A 15,022-nucleotide genomic window follows, 5' to 3' on the forward strand; every position below is an offset into this window, starting at 1 on the left:
TCTGCCTATTTTGTAAACTTGGGTTGTTGTTTTCTTATTATTGGATTTTGCGTATTCCTGTATATGTTTTAGATACAATTTCATATTTCAGATATGCAATTTCAAAACATGTTCTCCTAGTCTACAGCTTGGCTTTTCACTCTGTTCATTCACAGAGCATAAATTTTAATACAGTTGCATTATCTTTTGCTCTTTAATAGGCAATGATATTGGTGACCTAAGAACTCCCACTGATTTGCATCCAGAGGTCAAGACGAGCATGGGTTCAAACACGCATTAGGGAGTATCATTCTCCCTATTCCTTCTCACTGATAACCACCCATATTCTTCAGGTTTTAGGAACTCCTTGTCTTGTGCCTCTGGCAAAAAAAAAAAAAGGAGACTTTTTTCCAAAGTTTTACTGCTTTCATCACTACTACCATAACTCCAATTGAGAAAAAAATTGGAAAAAACATGAGGGAATTTCACCCATTTTCAGAGTGTTTCTTCAATTTTCGACCTCCTTCCCCAATCTGCCTTCCTCTGTTTAATTTTCAGAGTATGCACATTTTTTTTTAAGTTTTTGTTTTGTCCAGAATTTGGGTTATATTCAGCAAGAAAAGATGACTGGTAAGAGTTTACACTATATTGATCAGAACATCTGATTTTTTATTTATTTCACATATTTGTTTTTATTTTTGCTTAGGGAAAAGCTAAACCCACTTTGGCAAAAAATAAGACGTGTTCATGAAGGTTGCTGTGAGAATGTAAAAGGTAATTTGGTGCTAGATTGTACAGAGGCTGACATGCCAACCTAAAAATTCCGTATTTCTATTTAGTAGGTCATAGAAAGCTATAGAGGAATTTTCATTCAAATGCCTCCACGTGGTTGGCAGTCCTTGAAAATAGTCTTGCTGCCTTTTCCTTTTATTTTTTTTTTTGTCAACCATTCTGAAATAGCAGTGAAATAATTTCAAGTTTGCTTCCATATTCTAGTCCTGGCACCAATCTTATTTCCCCAGAAGGCGTTTCTATTACTGCAAGTGGCATTCAGGCACTGACGACCACACATTCCCTTATTATACATTGCATAACACAAGAGGAAAGACCAATAAAATCACGGGCTCTACTTATAGTGAACCAACAGCATTTGGGGCAGGGCTGGCTTTCTGCTACATGCATATGTATCATGTATCATGGATAAGACCGCTAAAGATGAATTGATGAGGCAAGACATATAGGTGACTATGTATACCAAGCAATGCATTAAGCATCCCCATAAGAAGGCAACACCTTAACATGTCTTTTTTTTTTTTCTTTTGCTTAATTGACTCTGTAGAATAATCCATGTTGTCTCTGGTAAATAACTCTCATATCAAACATTTAACTGACATCTCTTCTGGGTGCCTGCCTTTGGCTAGGGTCTCTAGAAACACACCATGAGACACAGATTTGTATGAATGTTCACTGAGGAGTACTCTTGATCAATACCCATGCTGGGAATGGAAGCAAGATTGGGCAAAGGGAGGAGTTAAAGAGTACAGTGATTACAACGAAGGCCCTTCTAGTCCCTTGGGGAATTTTGGAGCCAAGGCAGCCTTTCAGTGATGCCCCAAATCCGGTGGAGGAGGAGTAGATCATTATAGTCTCCCACCAACTAGTCAGAGAAAGATGATTGATCTGTGGCAACGTGGTATCAACTGTGGCAAGGAAGCTTTCCTTGAGGGAGGGAATTCAGGAGGCTCCCAGAGGTGCAGCCACAGCATTTGTCACAGTGGACTAGAGCAGGAACCTTATAGCAGGTAGAGTGGTTATGATTTTTGAGGGTTGCAAGCATGCTCAGTCGCTTGGTCATATCCAGTTGTTTGTGACCCCATGGACTGTAGCCCACCAGGCACTTTTGTCCATGGGACCTTCCAGGCGAGAATACTGGAAGGGGTAGCCGAGTACCCACTAAATAAACCCACTTTGAGTTTGGACTGGGAGTTGTACATGTCTGTATTCATATTCTAAGCATATTGTCTCATGCAGAAGTAAGTTCTTCATAAATGTTACTGTCATTATTTTTCATGCAGTATATATTGCATTTAAGTATCAATAATTGAGAAACCACTTTATTTGGTTATGCACATGGCATGTGGGATCTTAGTTCCCCAACCAGGGATCAAACCTGTGTCCCTTGCATTGGAAGCGCAGAGTCTAAACTGCTAGACCACCAGGGAAGTCCTGAGAAACCATTTTAATATCTTCCAGGAAACTGATGTAAAGAGGGGTTGATGCTTTGCCTAATAATTTCCAGATAAGAAGATTCTATTTCTTGTCCTAATTCCTTTGTGCTACAGCTCTTCATATGAAATCTTGAGAGATTTCAACTCAAATAAATTCAGCCAGACTTCTACATGTTTTATTTTTTTGTTGTGTTTGCTGGTTTGTTTAATTATTTGTTTGTTTCCCTACAGGTTGGCTTTTACCTCTGAAGATCTCAGGTCTGTATATTCCCCGTTCTGTAGAAAGGGGGGGAAAAAGACTGCATGTTCTATCAAGTCTTTTTAAATTAAAAAGAGTGAGTTTAAAATAGAAAATGTAATTTTAACACATGCAGATATCCCCGTGCTGAGAAGACAATTCTATTGTATTTTTCAAACATTAAAAAGAGAGAGACAGAGACAGTGAGGAAAATAAAATTAGGCCATATTGGCATGAACACAAGCGGGCCCTTGGCAAAGCTGTAACAGCCCTTCCTGCCAGTGTGTGGCAGAGCACAAAGGGTCCGCTTCTGCTGATCATCACGTATCCCGGACACCTCTAAACATGATATTTCAAATCAGAATGACTAATATGGCCATTTTTCCTTCACAAGGGAGTCAATACAATCTGACACATACCATTAAGTAGAAATTTTGGAGATATTTTCATTTCTGTTGGATGGAAACTGGCATATTTATTTTTTGTTTCATCATCTGTATGATGATTTGGCCTGTTTAAGAGAGAGAAAGAGTGTGTGTGAGTGTGTGTGTGTGTGTGTGAGACAGAGAGAGAGAGAGAGAGAGAGAGAGAGAGAGAACGACTCCAGGAGAAAGGAGAGTAGAAAAATTCATAGCTTCATGCACCCCCATCTCATATGACAACAGAGCCTGGGGTGAGTCTTTCATCCACTTCCTGACTCATTTCCAACAGACCTCTGTTGCAACAAGTGTCACAGCAACAATATTTTCTGTATAACAAAGATATTTCCCAATTCACCTATTTCAAGAAAGTCTGATTTCTAGGCTAATGGAAAATGAGTATAGTCACATGGCTGGTTGTAATAGACTCATGGAACAGTCTAATTTAACAATAAGCAGAATGGAGAAAACACTATTTTACCAAGACTCAGGGTCACCACTGCTGGCTAAACAACCTGTCTACCTTGGTTCATCTCTCCACTCACCTACAGAACAAAGAATGCATGAACATGTTCTGTTTCCGTCTGCTCTGTAGAGATGCTTTTCCTTCTGAAACATCCCTCACGCGTCTTAGTGCTTCATTTAACCTGAACTTTGACCCAGGTCTGATGGTAGTGGAGGGGTGTGCATGACCATGTCTAGACAAAAAAGTATGTATTGATTTTACTTCCCTGGTCTATATTGTCCAATGACATTCAATCCAAGCCTTTCACTAGCATTGTTGGGAAAGTGAAGCTCCCTGTTCATCAGGATAGCTGAGCTTGTAAGATAGTTACGAGATGCTGATAGCCATCTTAACATCAGACCACAAACAAGCAAAGATCCTGCCTGAGACTGGAATCAAGAGAGAGGAAAGCAGAGACGAAGACAGACCCAGTGCTATGACGCTGAGTACCTGGACTCAGCCGCATGCGAAGAAAATTCCTCTCAGGCTTTTCATTGTGTGAGCTACTCAATTCTATTCTGTGGCTACAGAGGTGCTTTTTTCCTTTCCACTTAAATTTGAAAAACTCCCGAGGAGCTCACCTCACGGTTGACATATATTCGTTATTCACTTAAAAACACGCCCCGTTTGGAGGAGCTCCACTTTCAGGCCACTCCTGGTCTCTCTCTGCTGTCTAACTCTGGAGAGCAAGAGCCCCTCAGCCTGTTACAGTTTCGGGGAAGAATGGGGCCCTGTCCTTTCTCTTCTCATTGGGGAGTTAGCCTGCCCGAGGAGAGCGGGTGTTCTCCATCTGGGCCATACAGTAAGGCGAACGTGGGATGAGGCTGCAGCTTTCTCAAGCTCTCTTTGATTGGAAGACTGTATAGGTCTATTTGAGAGTTTAGGGAGGACCACTTGCCTGACAGAATAAACTGCATATTCTAATATATAAACATCATCAGGGCGAAGGTGACACTTGCTCTCCACCTATCTTAGTTTGTGCTTATCCTTATGTGGAAGCTGAACTCTGGCAGGCAAGAAGAATGCAATATATTGGGTCTCTCACTCCTCACCGAATTCCGAGAAGATGATACATATAAAGACACTTAGATAAGCAAAGCCATTCCATGACTAGGGAATACCAAAGAGTTTGTTGTGTCTGGAATATAGGATACAAGTGAAAGAGTGAAGAAATGAAGGCTAGATATGTAGGCAGGGATCAAGTTATAAAGGGCCTTCTGAGACATCAACGGTGCTGGGATTCTACTGTACATGCAATGTGCAGCCACTGAAGAACAAAATTCTGCCATTTGCAGCCACACCTAACTCCTTTCTTACCCAGGAAGCATTCGGTAGCTGAGAAATAGTGGGGCTAATCACATAATAATCTCTGTGCCTCATTGTCCTTATCTGGTAAATGAGGTCCCGATAGGGCTACCTCACAAGTGAACCCGCCTGCCAATGCGAGAGATGGAAGAGATGAGGGTTTGATCCCTGGGTCTAGAAGATCCCCTGGAGGAGGGCATGGCAACCCACTCTAGTATTCTTGCCTGGAAAATCCCATGGACAGAGGAGCCTGGCTGGCTATAGTCCATAAGGTCACAAAGAATTGGACATGACTGAAATGACTTAGCATGCACACAAGTGAAGAGGGGATTGTGAATATTAAGTTAATGTATGTAAAACATTCAGAGCACCACCTGGTCTCAGTCTGACTATTCATTGGAAGGATTGATGCTGAAGATGAAACTCCAAAACTTTGGCCACCTGATGTGAAGAACTGACTCATTTAAGAAGACCCTGATGCTGGGAAAGATTGAAGGCAGGAGGAGAAGGGGATGACAGAGGATGAGATGGTTGGATGGCATCACTGACTCAATGCACATGAGTTTGAACAAGCTCTGGGAGTTGGTCATGGACAGGGAAGACTGGAGTGCTGCAGTCCATGGGGTCTCAAAGTCAGACACGACTGAGCGACTGAACTGAACTGACTGAATTGAAGTATTAACTACTGCTGTTATTATTACTTAAAATTATTGTGATGGTAATGCACAGATGCTTTCTTGGGATTAATGAATAATTTCCATTTCCAAAGTTCTCAACCATACTGTTTATATTTTATATTTTATTTGTTACAAATGATAGAAGGGTACATTTTACAAAAAACTGAGGTGCTCTGACATATACTCATCATTTTTTAAAGAATATAATTACATTTGAGAATGATATTATTTTTTAAATGCATAGTATTTAGAGAAATTTTTAGTCCTAATACAGGAAGGTAGAATTAGATAATAAGCCAGAACATACATAATTAATATAGGGCCTTTTATACTGTACCCTAAGCATTATAGATTCTAACTATAAAAACCTGTAATTTTCCCATTTTACATTTCATTAATTCAGAGAATGACAGATTGAGGGGGTAGAACACATAATGGATCTGACATGAATCTAATTGATGTGTTATTATTTGGAGGAATCAGAAGAAATATTATACAAATTACTTTAAATGATTTCTGTTGGCAGTGCATTCTTAGCTAGCAAGCCACATCTCTGCAACCAACTAACTCTGTGACCTTGAGAAAGTTACATGTCTTCTTTGGTTTTATTAGGAAGTTTGAGACCTTATTGGATCATCAACTCATCAAATCTCCTTCAGGAGTCCATTAAGGAAAAATAAAAAAAAAAGAAACTGTAATAACAGGTGCTCATTACCAGTCCACGGACAATCCCAGATATATTTTGTCTGCAGACCAGGGACAAAATCACACCAGGTGGCATCTGATCCAGTTGAAACATACACAGTAGCTCAGTCAGTGCTTAATGTTGAAATATTTTAGTAATTCCAAAAGCCTCCAACACCTCCTACGTCTTTTGAAAGCTGATCTCTCCTTAATTTTATCTTTACTGAGAGTATGTATGAATAATGAATCTCAGAGATTATTCCTTAACCTTGAACTGAGCATCCTGCCCTTGGCAGTCTACATGGACACATATGGATACAATACCTTGTAAATACTTACAACTACTTGGCATCCCTGGTGAAATGGTAAAAACACAGTGCCTAGGACTTAACAGGAATCCTTAAATGCATGTTTAAAGTGTGAATACCTCTAGCCGTGGCATGATACAAAGACAAGGAAGATCACAGGATTTTAAGCTATTCCAGCCTCAGATCAAATAACCAGCTCTAACTAATCTAAGTAGACTGTTTTGGGAAAATTGTTTCCATTCCCTGGGGCTGTGGGCTCAAGATGGGGATGATAATATCTGTGTTTGGATACGTTGTGAAAAGAAGAGATAACATGTTCTTATGGATGTAGGTCTGCATGTACAAACTTTATTTATGCCATATAATAGCCAAGATCCTAAATTCTAACTTTAAAAAAAACAACTCTAGTTAGTTTAAGCAAAGGGACGATAGCCTTAGAATTCAGGGGTTTGAAACTGGGTTTTAAATAAAAACAGATACTGGGGATAAATGTCAAAGCTTAACTTTCAATCTGCCTTTTTCTGAACTTGCCTCACATTCCTTTCCCTTTTTCTAGAGACTCACAATTCTGGAGCTGGCATGTTACTATTCTAGTTACCAACAGAGACTTATTAATAGTCTTAACTTCATTTACAAAGTCATGGGAGCAAAAATCAAAATGCTCCCGTTTGAGTAAGATGGCCACTCTGACTCAATTTTCAGTGACCAGAAGACAGGCTCCTGGGCTCCTATTTTATAAAGTGACCGCTGAGGAGACTGTAGATCCCGCTGGGGATGGCTTTTCCAGAGAGAGAATCATTGCTTCTAGTCAATCTCTAAATTTTTCTCCAAAAGGCATTCAAGACAGAGATAAGATGTATAAAACACCTCATGCAAAGCCGGGAAAATACCAAGTATTAGATCAGAGGTCATAATAATTAGAAGATGAAATATAAAGATAGCTTAGCACAGGGGGAAAAAAGGAAGGTACAATCTGTTTGTAGGACTTAACCTTAAAAATGCATTCCAAAATACACTGCCTGCTGCCAAGTCGCTTCAGTCGTGTCCGACTCTGTGCGACCCCATAGACGGCAGCCCACCAGGCTCCCCCGTCCCTGGGATTCTTCAGGCAAGAACACTGGAGTGGGGTGCCATTTCCTTCTCCAATGCAGGAAAGTGAAACGTGAATGTGAAGTTGCTCAGTCGTGTCTGACTCTTCACGACCCCAGGGACTGTAGCCTACCAGGCTCCTCCGTCCATGGGGATTTTCCAGGTAAGAGCACTGGAGTGGGGTGCCATTGCCTTATACATTAGGTGTAGACAAATACTGTTTGATAACACTTATATGAGTTACCTAGAATAATCAAATTCATAGACTCAGAAAGCACACTGGTGGATGGCAGGGGCCAGGGGGCCGGGGGTGTGAAGGGGAGGGGAATGGGGAGTTTGTAATTAATGGGGACAGAGTTTCAGCTCAGGAAGGTGAAAAATTCTGGAGATGGATGACGGTGAGAGCTGCACAATGTGAATGTACTTAGTGTCACTGAACTGTACAGTTAAATATGGTTAAAATAGTATGCTTATATTATATGACTTTTATCACAATAAAAAAAACTTTTTAAAAATTGAAGGAAAAAAAGATAACCTACATCTACACCTTCACTGAATCAGCTTTCACTGAGCTCCATGTTACAGTTTAAATGTTAACCTTGTACTGTGAAGAACAAAATAACTCTGGCCCCAACTATTGGGAGGCTAATTAACACACAGAAGAGGATGACCTTCTTGTTCCTCTCCCCTTAACTCCCCCAAACTTAGCCCTTTACAAAAAGATTTCTCTCTCCAAGATAAGGTAATTCTGATACGTTTTGCAATTCAAAAGAGATGTTCTTTCTCTGTAATTCACACAGTAAATTAAACTCAAGTAACCATCCTGATTTGAAGCAATTCCATGCCCATGGTTCTTTTCATAAACATTTTTCAAAATGCTTTTCAAAGGGGCATTCGGGTTTTGAGTTTATATCCCACCACTGGGAAAACTGAATCAAAGAGGGACTCAAAAGTTGCCCTGACAAGACAAAGAGATGGGGTTAGCTGATACTGCACTCCCTTCTTGACCTAAAAAGGACTCTCATGCGACATCCAAAATAACTGGAAAGTTTCATGTAGTGACTGAACTGAACTAGCCATAAAGTACAAATCAACCATACTTTATAATTTTAACAAGTTGTCATAGATAAAATACAAATACCCAAGATGAAAGGGAAAAATCCCTCATCTTAAAGTCTGATAAATATGGATTTCTGTACTGGCTTCATTATCTTCCAAGCGTATGACCTTGTATAAGCCTCTTCAACTTGTCCTCAGTTTTCTCATATGATGAAAGAAGAACTTTAAACATTCTTCTATTCCTTTCAATTCTAAATCAAACCTTGTATTACACTGGCTATAGAATGATTTTGTGGGTATCAACTTCTAGGTTTTTTTGGATAAATTATATATATATGTATCGTGGAGAATTCGGAAAGCACAGGTATATGAACATAATATGTATAAAAAAACCACATCACATTCTATTTTCCAGCATCTCCCACATCCAATATTATTATTTCGAGTTTTATTTTCTTTAGTCTTTACTTCTCTGCATGCATATATAATTAATTTGCTTTGCAAAAAGCGATTTCATAGTGCATATAAAGCTTTGCACACACAGTTTATTTATAATGTGAGCATGTTGGGAATGTATGTCATATTTATTGCCATCCAGCATCTTCTCCACATCATGACTATAGTTGAGGCAATCCCCACATCATGAGTCCTACCACTCCAAGCCAAGGTAGAAGTCAACTCAATTTTCCAGCCTCGGTCATGGCCTAGGTGTTCCCGGCTGCATCAACAACCTGTACTACAGTGTCAGGCTTCTCAGATGGTAAAGAATCGGCCTGCAGTGTGAGAGACCAGGGTTTGATCCCTGGGGCAGGAAGATCCCCTGGAGAAGAGCATGGCCACCCACTCCAGTATTCTTGCCTGGAGAATTCCATGGACACAGGAGCCTGGCAGGCCACAGTCCATGGGGGTCACAGAGAGTCAGACATGACTGAGTGACTAACACTTTCGCAGCTTCAGGATTCCATTGAGAATAAGATGGTATAAGGAAAGTGAATCCACAGGGAATTCTTTTCTTGGCATAGCCTGACCTAGAGGCATGGTGCTTTCAGGAGCTGTGACTGGTGGTGGCTCAATGGCAGCAAAATTGCAGAAATGCCTCTTGAGAGCTCTGAGGAGATTCAGTTCGTTATGTTTCAGCACAGGCAGAATTCAGTGAGAGGCAAAGTGATAGATAAGAACTGATTTATTAGAATAAGACCCTTGTGAGGCTTACAAGTGGGTGGGCAAGAGGATGCCAGGTGAAGACCTTAGTTGGCCACAGTTTTATAATCAAAGAAAAAGTAGGGAGGAGGAGGAGCCCACCTTCTTTCTCTTTCTTGAGGAGACATCGAGTTTCCATCATCAGTTCCTCCTCCAAGTCAGGTGGGGGAGTTCTCTAGTTCCAGTCATGGCACGAAAGAAATAAGCAAAAAGGTGGCAATATATGCTAAAAATGGTAAATCATCTCGGGTTTTAGTATAACATTATCTTTTCCTTATATTTTTGTTTTTCTTGCATGCAGAGGAGTGTGCCCTACCCTGGAGAAGGAAATGGCAATCCATTCCAGTGTTCTTGCCTGGGAAATGCCATGGACAGAAGAGCCTGGTGGCCTACAGTCCATGGGGTCTCAAAGAGTCAGACGCATCTGAGCCTCTGAGCATATTCTTATGAATAGCAATGTGTTTTAATGAGTAAGCAATGTTTCTTGCTGCAAAATCTTTTAGTTGTTTTGGGTTGGGATAATCTAAGAAACATATAAATTCTCAACATTAATAACTCAGGATTGACTGAAAAATACGAGTTTGGATAGTAGCTCATCAACTCTGGGGACCCCTGAATTATACAGCCTAAGATGAAAATGTACAAACTGCAGCTGACATCACAAATGCTTGGCTGCTCTCATCTTCAGTTATTTGTTCCTCTTTTCTCTTCATGCCAACTGGGCTTCCCCTCCCATGTTCCTTTCATTCTGTTTAGCTAATCTTTTCCAACTGCAGGAAGCCCTGAGATGCGTGAGACTGCCCTCAGCACTGGATCTTTCAGCCAGTTGATCTCAGCTGACTGTGACCCTCCCCATCACAGCAAGCTGTCCTCTGGCTGCCTTGTATTGACCAACAAAAACCTCTGTTTTCATGTTGCATTTTAACAGGATCTCTTTTGCCAAGCCATGACACCTCTGGCTGGGTGTATGATTGTACAGATAACTTCAAACACTGCCTTTCAAACACACAGCAAACTGGTACTCGACCCACACCACATCTGAAAATCAAAATGGCATTTCCCTACCTTTAAAAACTATGCTTTTATTTATTTTTTGAAGATGAGGGGGAAATGAGTTCAAGTTCAATACAGTCTCTAATAGAAATGAGGCTTCTAGCCTCAGGCTTTTTCTATAATCAAAGGTTCTCACATCCCGGGGGGTTATACTTTAAACATCTGATTAATTATCTCAGAAATTATAATGACCTCAGATTTTAGTCTCCGCAATCATTTGTGGCAGCATTTCATTATTTATTTTGTAGTTCTGACATGTAGAAGTGGCACTAGAAGAATAGGATTGAATAAAATAACAGAAGGAAATCATCTCAACAGCAAGCTGTTGAAAAAAAATCTCAAAGGTTCTGATAACTCCCATCGTTTCACAAAACTTTACAAATGTGACTTTCTCATCTAGAACTGAAAGAAATGGTAGACTCTGGGTGTCCACTAGAAATAAAATTTAAAAATGCACTCTCTAGTTTATAGTTGCTTGAACTTCTTGGAGAAGCCAGAAGAGGGCAGAAGATGCTGCATGTAGAACTACATGTACATTTAAAAAGTCCCTTTAAACAAAGGTCCCAAAATCTATTAAAAAAATGTGAAGGCATTCTGGGGTAACAAGCTTGAAGAGGGCCCATCTTAGTGAGATGGAGGCACGTTACGCAATAGGGGGGTTGGGTTTTATTTTCACTTCAGCCAGACCTCCTGAATTCTTTCCTTCTGCACATCCTAGTTTAAACAAAAACAATAAAAATGCAACAAGAAAAATAAGTCAGTCACCATATCTTATACTGTACACTGGTAATTTGCTTACGTCTACACAGTTGAGAGTCCAGTATTGATTCCATTTTATAGATGCAGAAACTGAGGCTTGGAGGGATCTAAGGTCATGGGCACAAAGTCAGGTACCTGTCAAACACAATTGTTGTTTAGTCACTAAATCATGTCAGACTGTTTTTGTGAGTCCATAGACTGTAGCCTGTCCTATTCCTCCATCCATGGAATTCTCCGGGAAAGAATACTTGAGTGGGTTGCCATTTCCTTTTCCAGGGGATCTTCCAGACCCACAGATCAAACCTGAGTCTCTGCAGATTCTTTATCACTGAGTCACCAGGGACTTGATTATAAATGTAAGGAATTGAACTCGGTGATGGTCTGAATGTTTGTGTTCCCTGTAAAATTCATACATTGAAATCCTAACCCCCTACTATGGTACCAGTAGGTGAGGCTTTTGGTGGTGATTAGTCTGAGAGTAGAACTCTCATGAATCGGATTAGTGATCTTATAAAAGAGAGGGAGTTTCTTTGTCCCTTCTACCATGTGAGAAGGTGCTGGCTTAGAACCAGGGAGAAGACTCTCACCAACCAAGCCGGCACCCTCAACTCAGATGTCTAAGCACCAGAACTGTGAGAAATATGTGTCCGGTTTTGATAAACTACACAGTCTGTGGAATTTTGTCCTCACAACCCAAACAGACTAAGACATCTTTCTGCATAATGATGACCACATGATCATCCCAACACTACCAGGAAAAATAATATACAACACACTCTGGAAAATTCTTAAAGAGATGGCAATACCAGACCACCTGACTTGCCTCTTGAGAAATCTGTATGCAGGTCAGGAAGCAACAGTAAGGACTGGACATGGAACAACAGACTGGTTCCAAATAGGAAAAGGAGTACGTCAAGGCTGTATATTGTCACCCTGATTATTTCAGTTATATGAAGAATACATCATGAGAAATGCTGGGCTGGATGAAGCACAAGCTGGAATCAAAATTGCCGGAAGAAATATCAATAACTTCAGATATGCAGATGACACCACCCTTATGGCAGAAAGTGAAGAAGAACTAAAGAGCCTTTTGATGAAAGTGAAAGAGGAGAGTGAAAAGTTGGCTTAAAACTCAACATTCAGAAAACTAAGATCACTTCATGGCAAATATATGGAGAAACATTGGAAACAGTGACAGACTTTATTTTTCTGGGCTCCAAAATCACTGCAGATGATGACTGCAGCCATGAAATTAAAAGACGCTTGCTCCTTGGAAGAAAAGCTATGACCAACCTAGACAGCATATTAAAAAGCAGAGACATTACTTTGCCAACAAAGGTCCATCTAGTCAAGTCTATGGTTTTCCAGTAGTCATGTGTGGATGTGAGAGTTGGACTATAAAGAAAGCTGAGCGCCGAAGAATTGATGCTTTTGAACTGTGGTGTTGAAGAAGACTCTTGAGAGTCCCTTGGACTGCAAGGAGATCCAACTAGTCCATCTTAAAGGAAATCAGTCCTGAATATTCACTGGAAGGACTGATGCTGAAGCTGAAACTCCAATCCTTTGGCCACTTGATGCGAAGAATTGACTCACTGGAAAAGACCCTGATGCTGGGAGGGATTGGGGGCATGAGGAGAAGGGGAGGACAGAGGATGGGATGGTTGGATGGCATTATCAACTCAATGGACATGAGTTTGAATAAACTCCTGGAGTTGGTGATGGACAGGGAGGCCTGGTGTGCTGCAGTCCATGGAGTTGCAAATAGTTGGACATGACTGAGTGGCTGAACTGAACTGACTGAACTTTCAGGACCTCAATCTTAAACCTACAAATGAATTAATTCCCTCTTTTCTAGATCTGATGTGATTCTTTGGGAGGAAAAAAGGTTAAAAAGCAAACAAAAACCCAATTTCAAGTAACCGTGAACACAGAGCCTTTTGTGATCAGGCGGGACATCTGCTGACTCCCTGGAGAGCTTCATCTTCATCTCAGCAATGCAGCATTACCACCTTGGAGTTGGCATCACACCATGTCTCCTGTTCTCCCCCTGTTTCCTTGTCTTAGAAATGACTCTCAGTTAGCATTAAGCCAACTTGTCTGGGCTTGATGGAGTAATTCTCAGTTTTTGATGTCATTCATCTCTGGCATATTTGCATTTGATGAAAGACCAATCTCTATACAGCCAAGGGCAAACAAACTTATCTGATGGTAGAATTTTAGTTGGGGATAGCATGGGGGCAAATATTCTAATCTATGTTGATTTTATAAAAAAGAAATTGAGGGGATAGTTGCCTTATAATGTTGTGTTAGTTTCTGCTGTAAAATGAAGCAAGTCAGTTATGTGTTTACATATATCCCCTCTCGGACCTCCCTCCCTACTCCCCCTTCTCACCTCTCTAGGTCATCACAGATCACCAAGCTATGCTATATAGCAGCTTCCCACTAGCTGTCTCTCTTACACATGGGAGTGTGTATTTGTCAACCCCAATCTCCCCATATCCCCCCATATCCTGTGTCCACATGGCCATTCTCGACGTCTGCATGTCCATTCCTGCTCTGCAAATAGGTTCATCTGTACCATTTTTCTAGATTCCATGTATATACATTAATATATGATGTCTGCTTTTCTCTTTCCGACCACTGTAAGTCTGGTCCTGATGAAATGACATGTTCAGATCAGAGACTTATTTTCATGATCCTAGGACGGAGAAGAAGATCTTTGCTAGAGGATGTAGGCGTGGGATCGAAAGGTGAGAAACCATCTATTTGCTATCAGTTACTTGTAAGAAGATAAAATTTGACCTGGATATCACACAGGTTGAAAATGAAAAGTCAAGGTTGTTCATGAAACTCTGCCAGATTGGACTCTGCATTTGTGTTCTGTATCCAAAACATCTCCAATCATCTTCAGTCAATACCCCGAGACTGCAGCATTATAGTTACTTTATCTAGTGCTCTGTGCAACAGACATTATAGAAAGACCTGTTGAGTTATCCATAAAGCAGTGTGGTTACTCCTAGAGGTCAAAACAGCTATGATGAGGGTGGGAGAGAGAGAGAAAAAAGAAGAACAAAGAGAAGTAGTGGTAGTATTAGTAGTGACAGAAGAGGGAGGGGAGAGGATCAGAGACAGAAAGGGGAATAAACAAGCGGAAACCCTCCGGGGGGTCTCATCTGTACTCTGTTGTTGCTGAGTCACTCAGTCGTGTCTGACTCTTTATGACCCCACGGACTGTAGCCTGCCAGGCTCCTCCGTCCATGGAATTTTCCACGCAAGGAATACTGGAGTGGGGTTGCCATTTCCTTCCCCAGGAGATCTTCCTGACTCAGGGATCGAACCCAGGTCTCTGGGTCTCTTGCACTGGCGGGTGGATTTTTACCCCTGAGCCACCAGGGAAGCCCAATATATGGTGAAAGTCAAAGGCACTTAAGTGGGTTACTGAATTCCTTTCATTTTTAACTGTGCCTTTTAAATATTTCACTGTTAAGTATCCATTTAATTATTTCACCATAAATAGCC

This window comes from Cervus elaphus, chromosome 1 (assembly GCF_910594005.1).
Source record: "Cervus elaphus chromosome 1, mCerEla1.1, whole genome shotgun sequence".
Classification (NCBI taxonomy): Eukaryota; Metazoa; Chordata; class Mammalia; order Artiodactyla; family Cervidae; genus Cervus; species Cervus elaphus.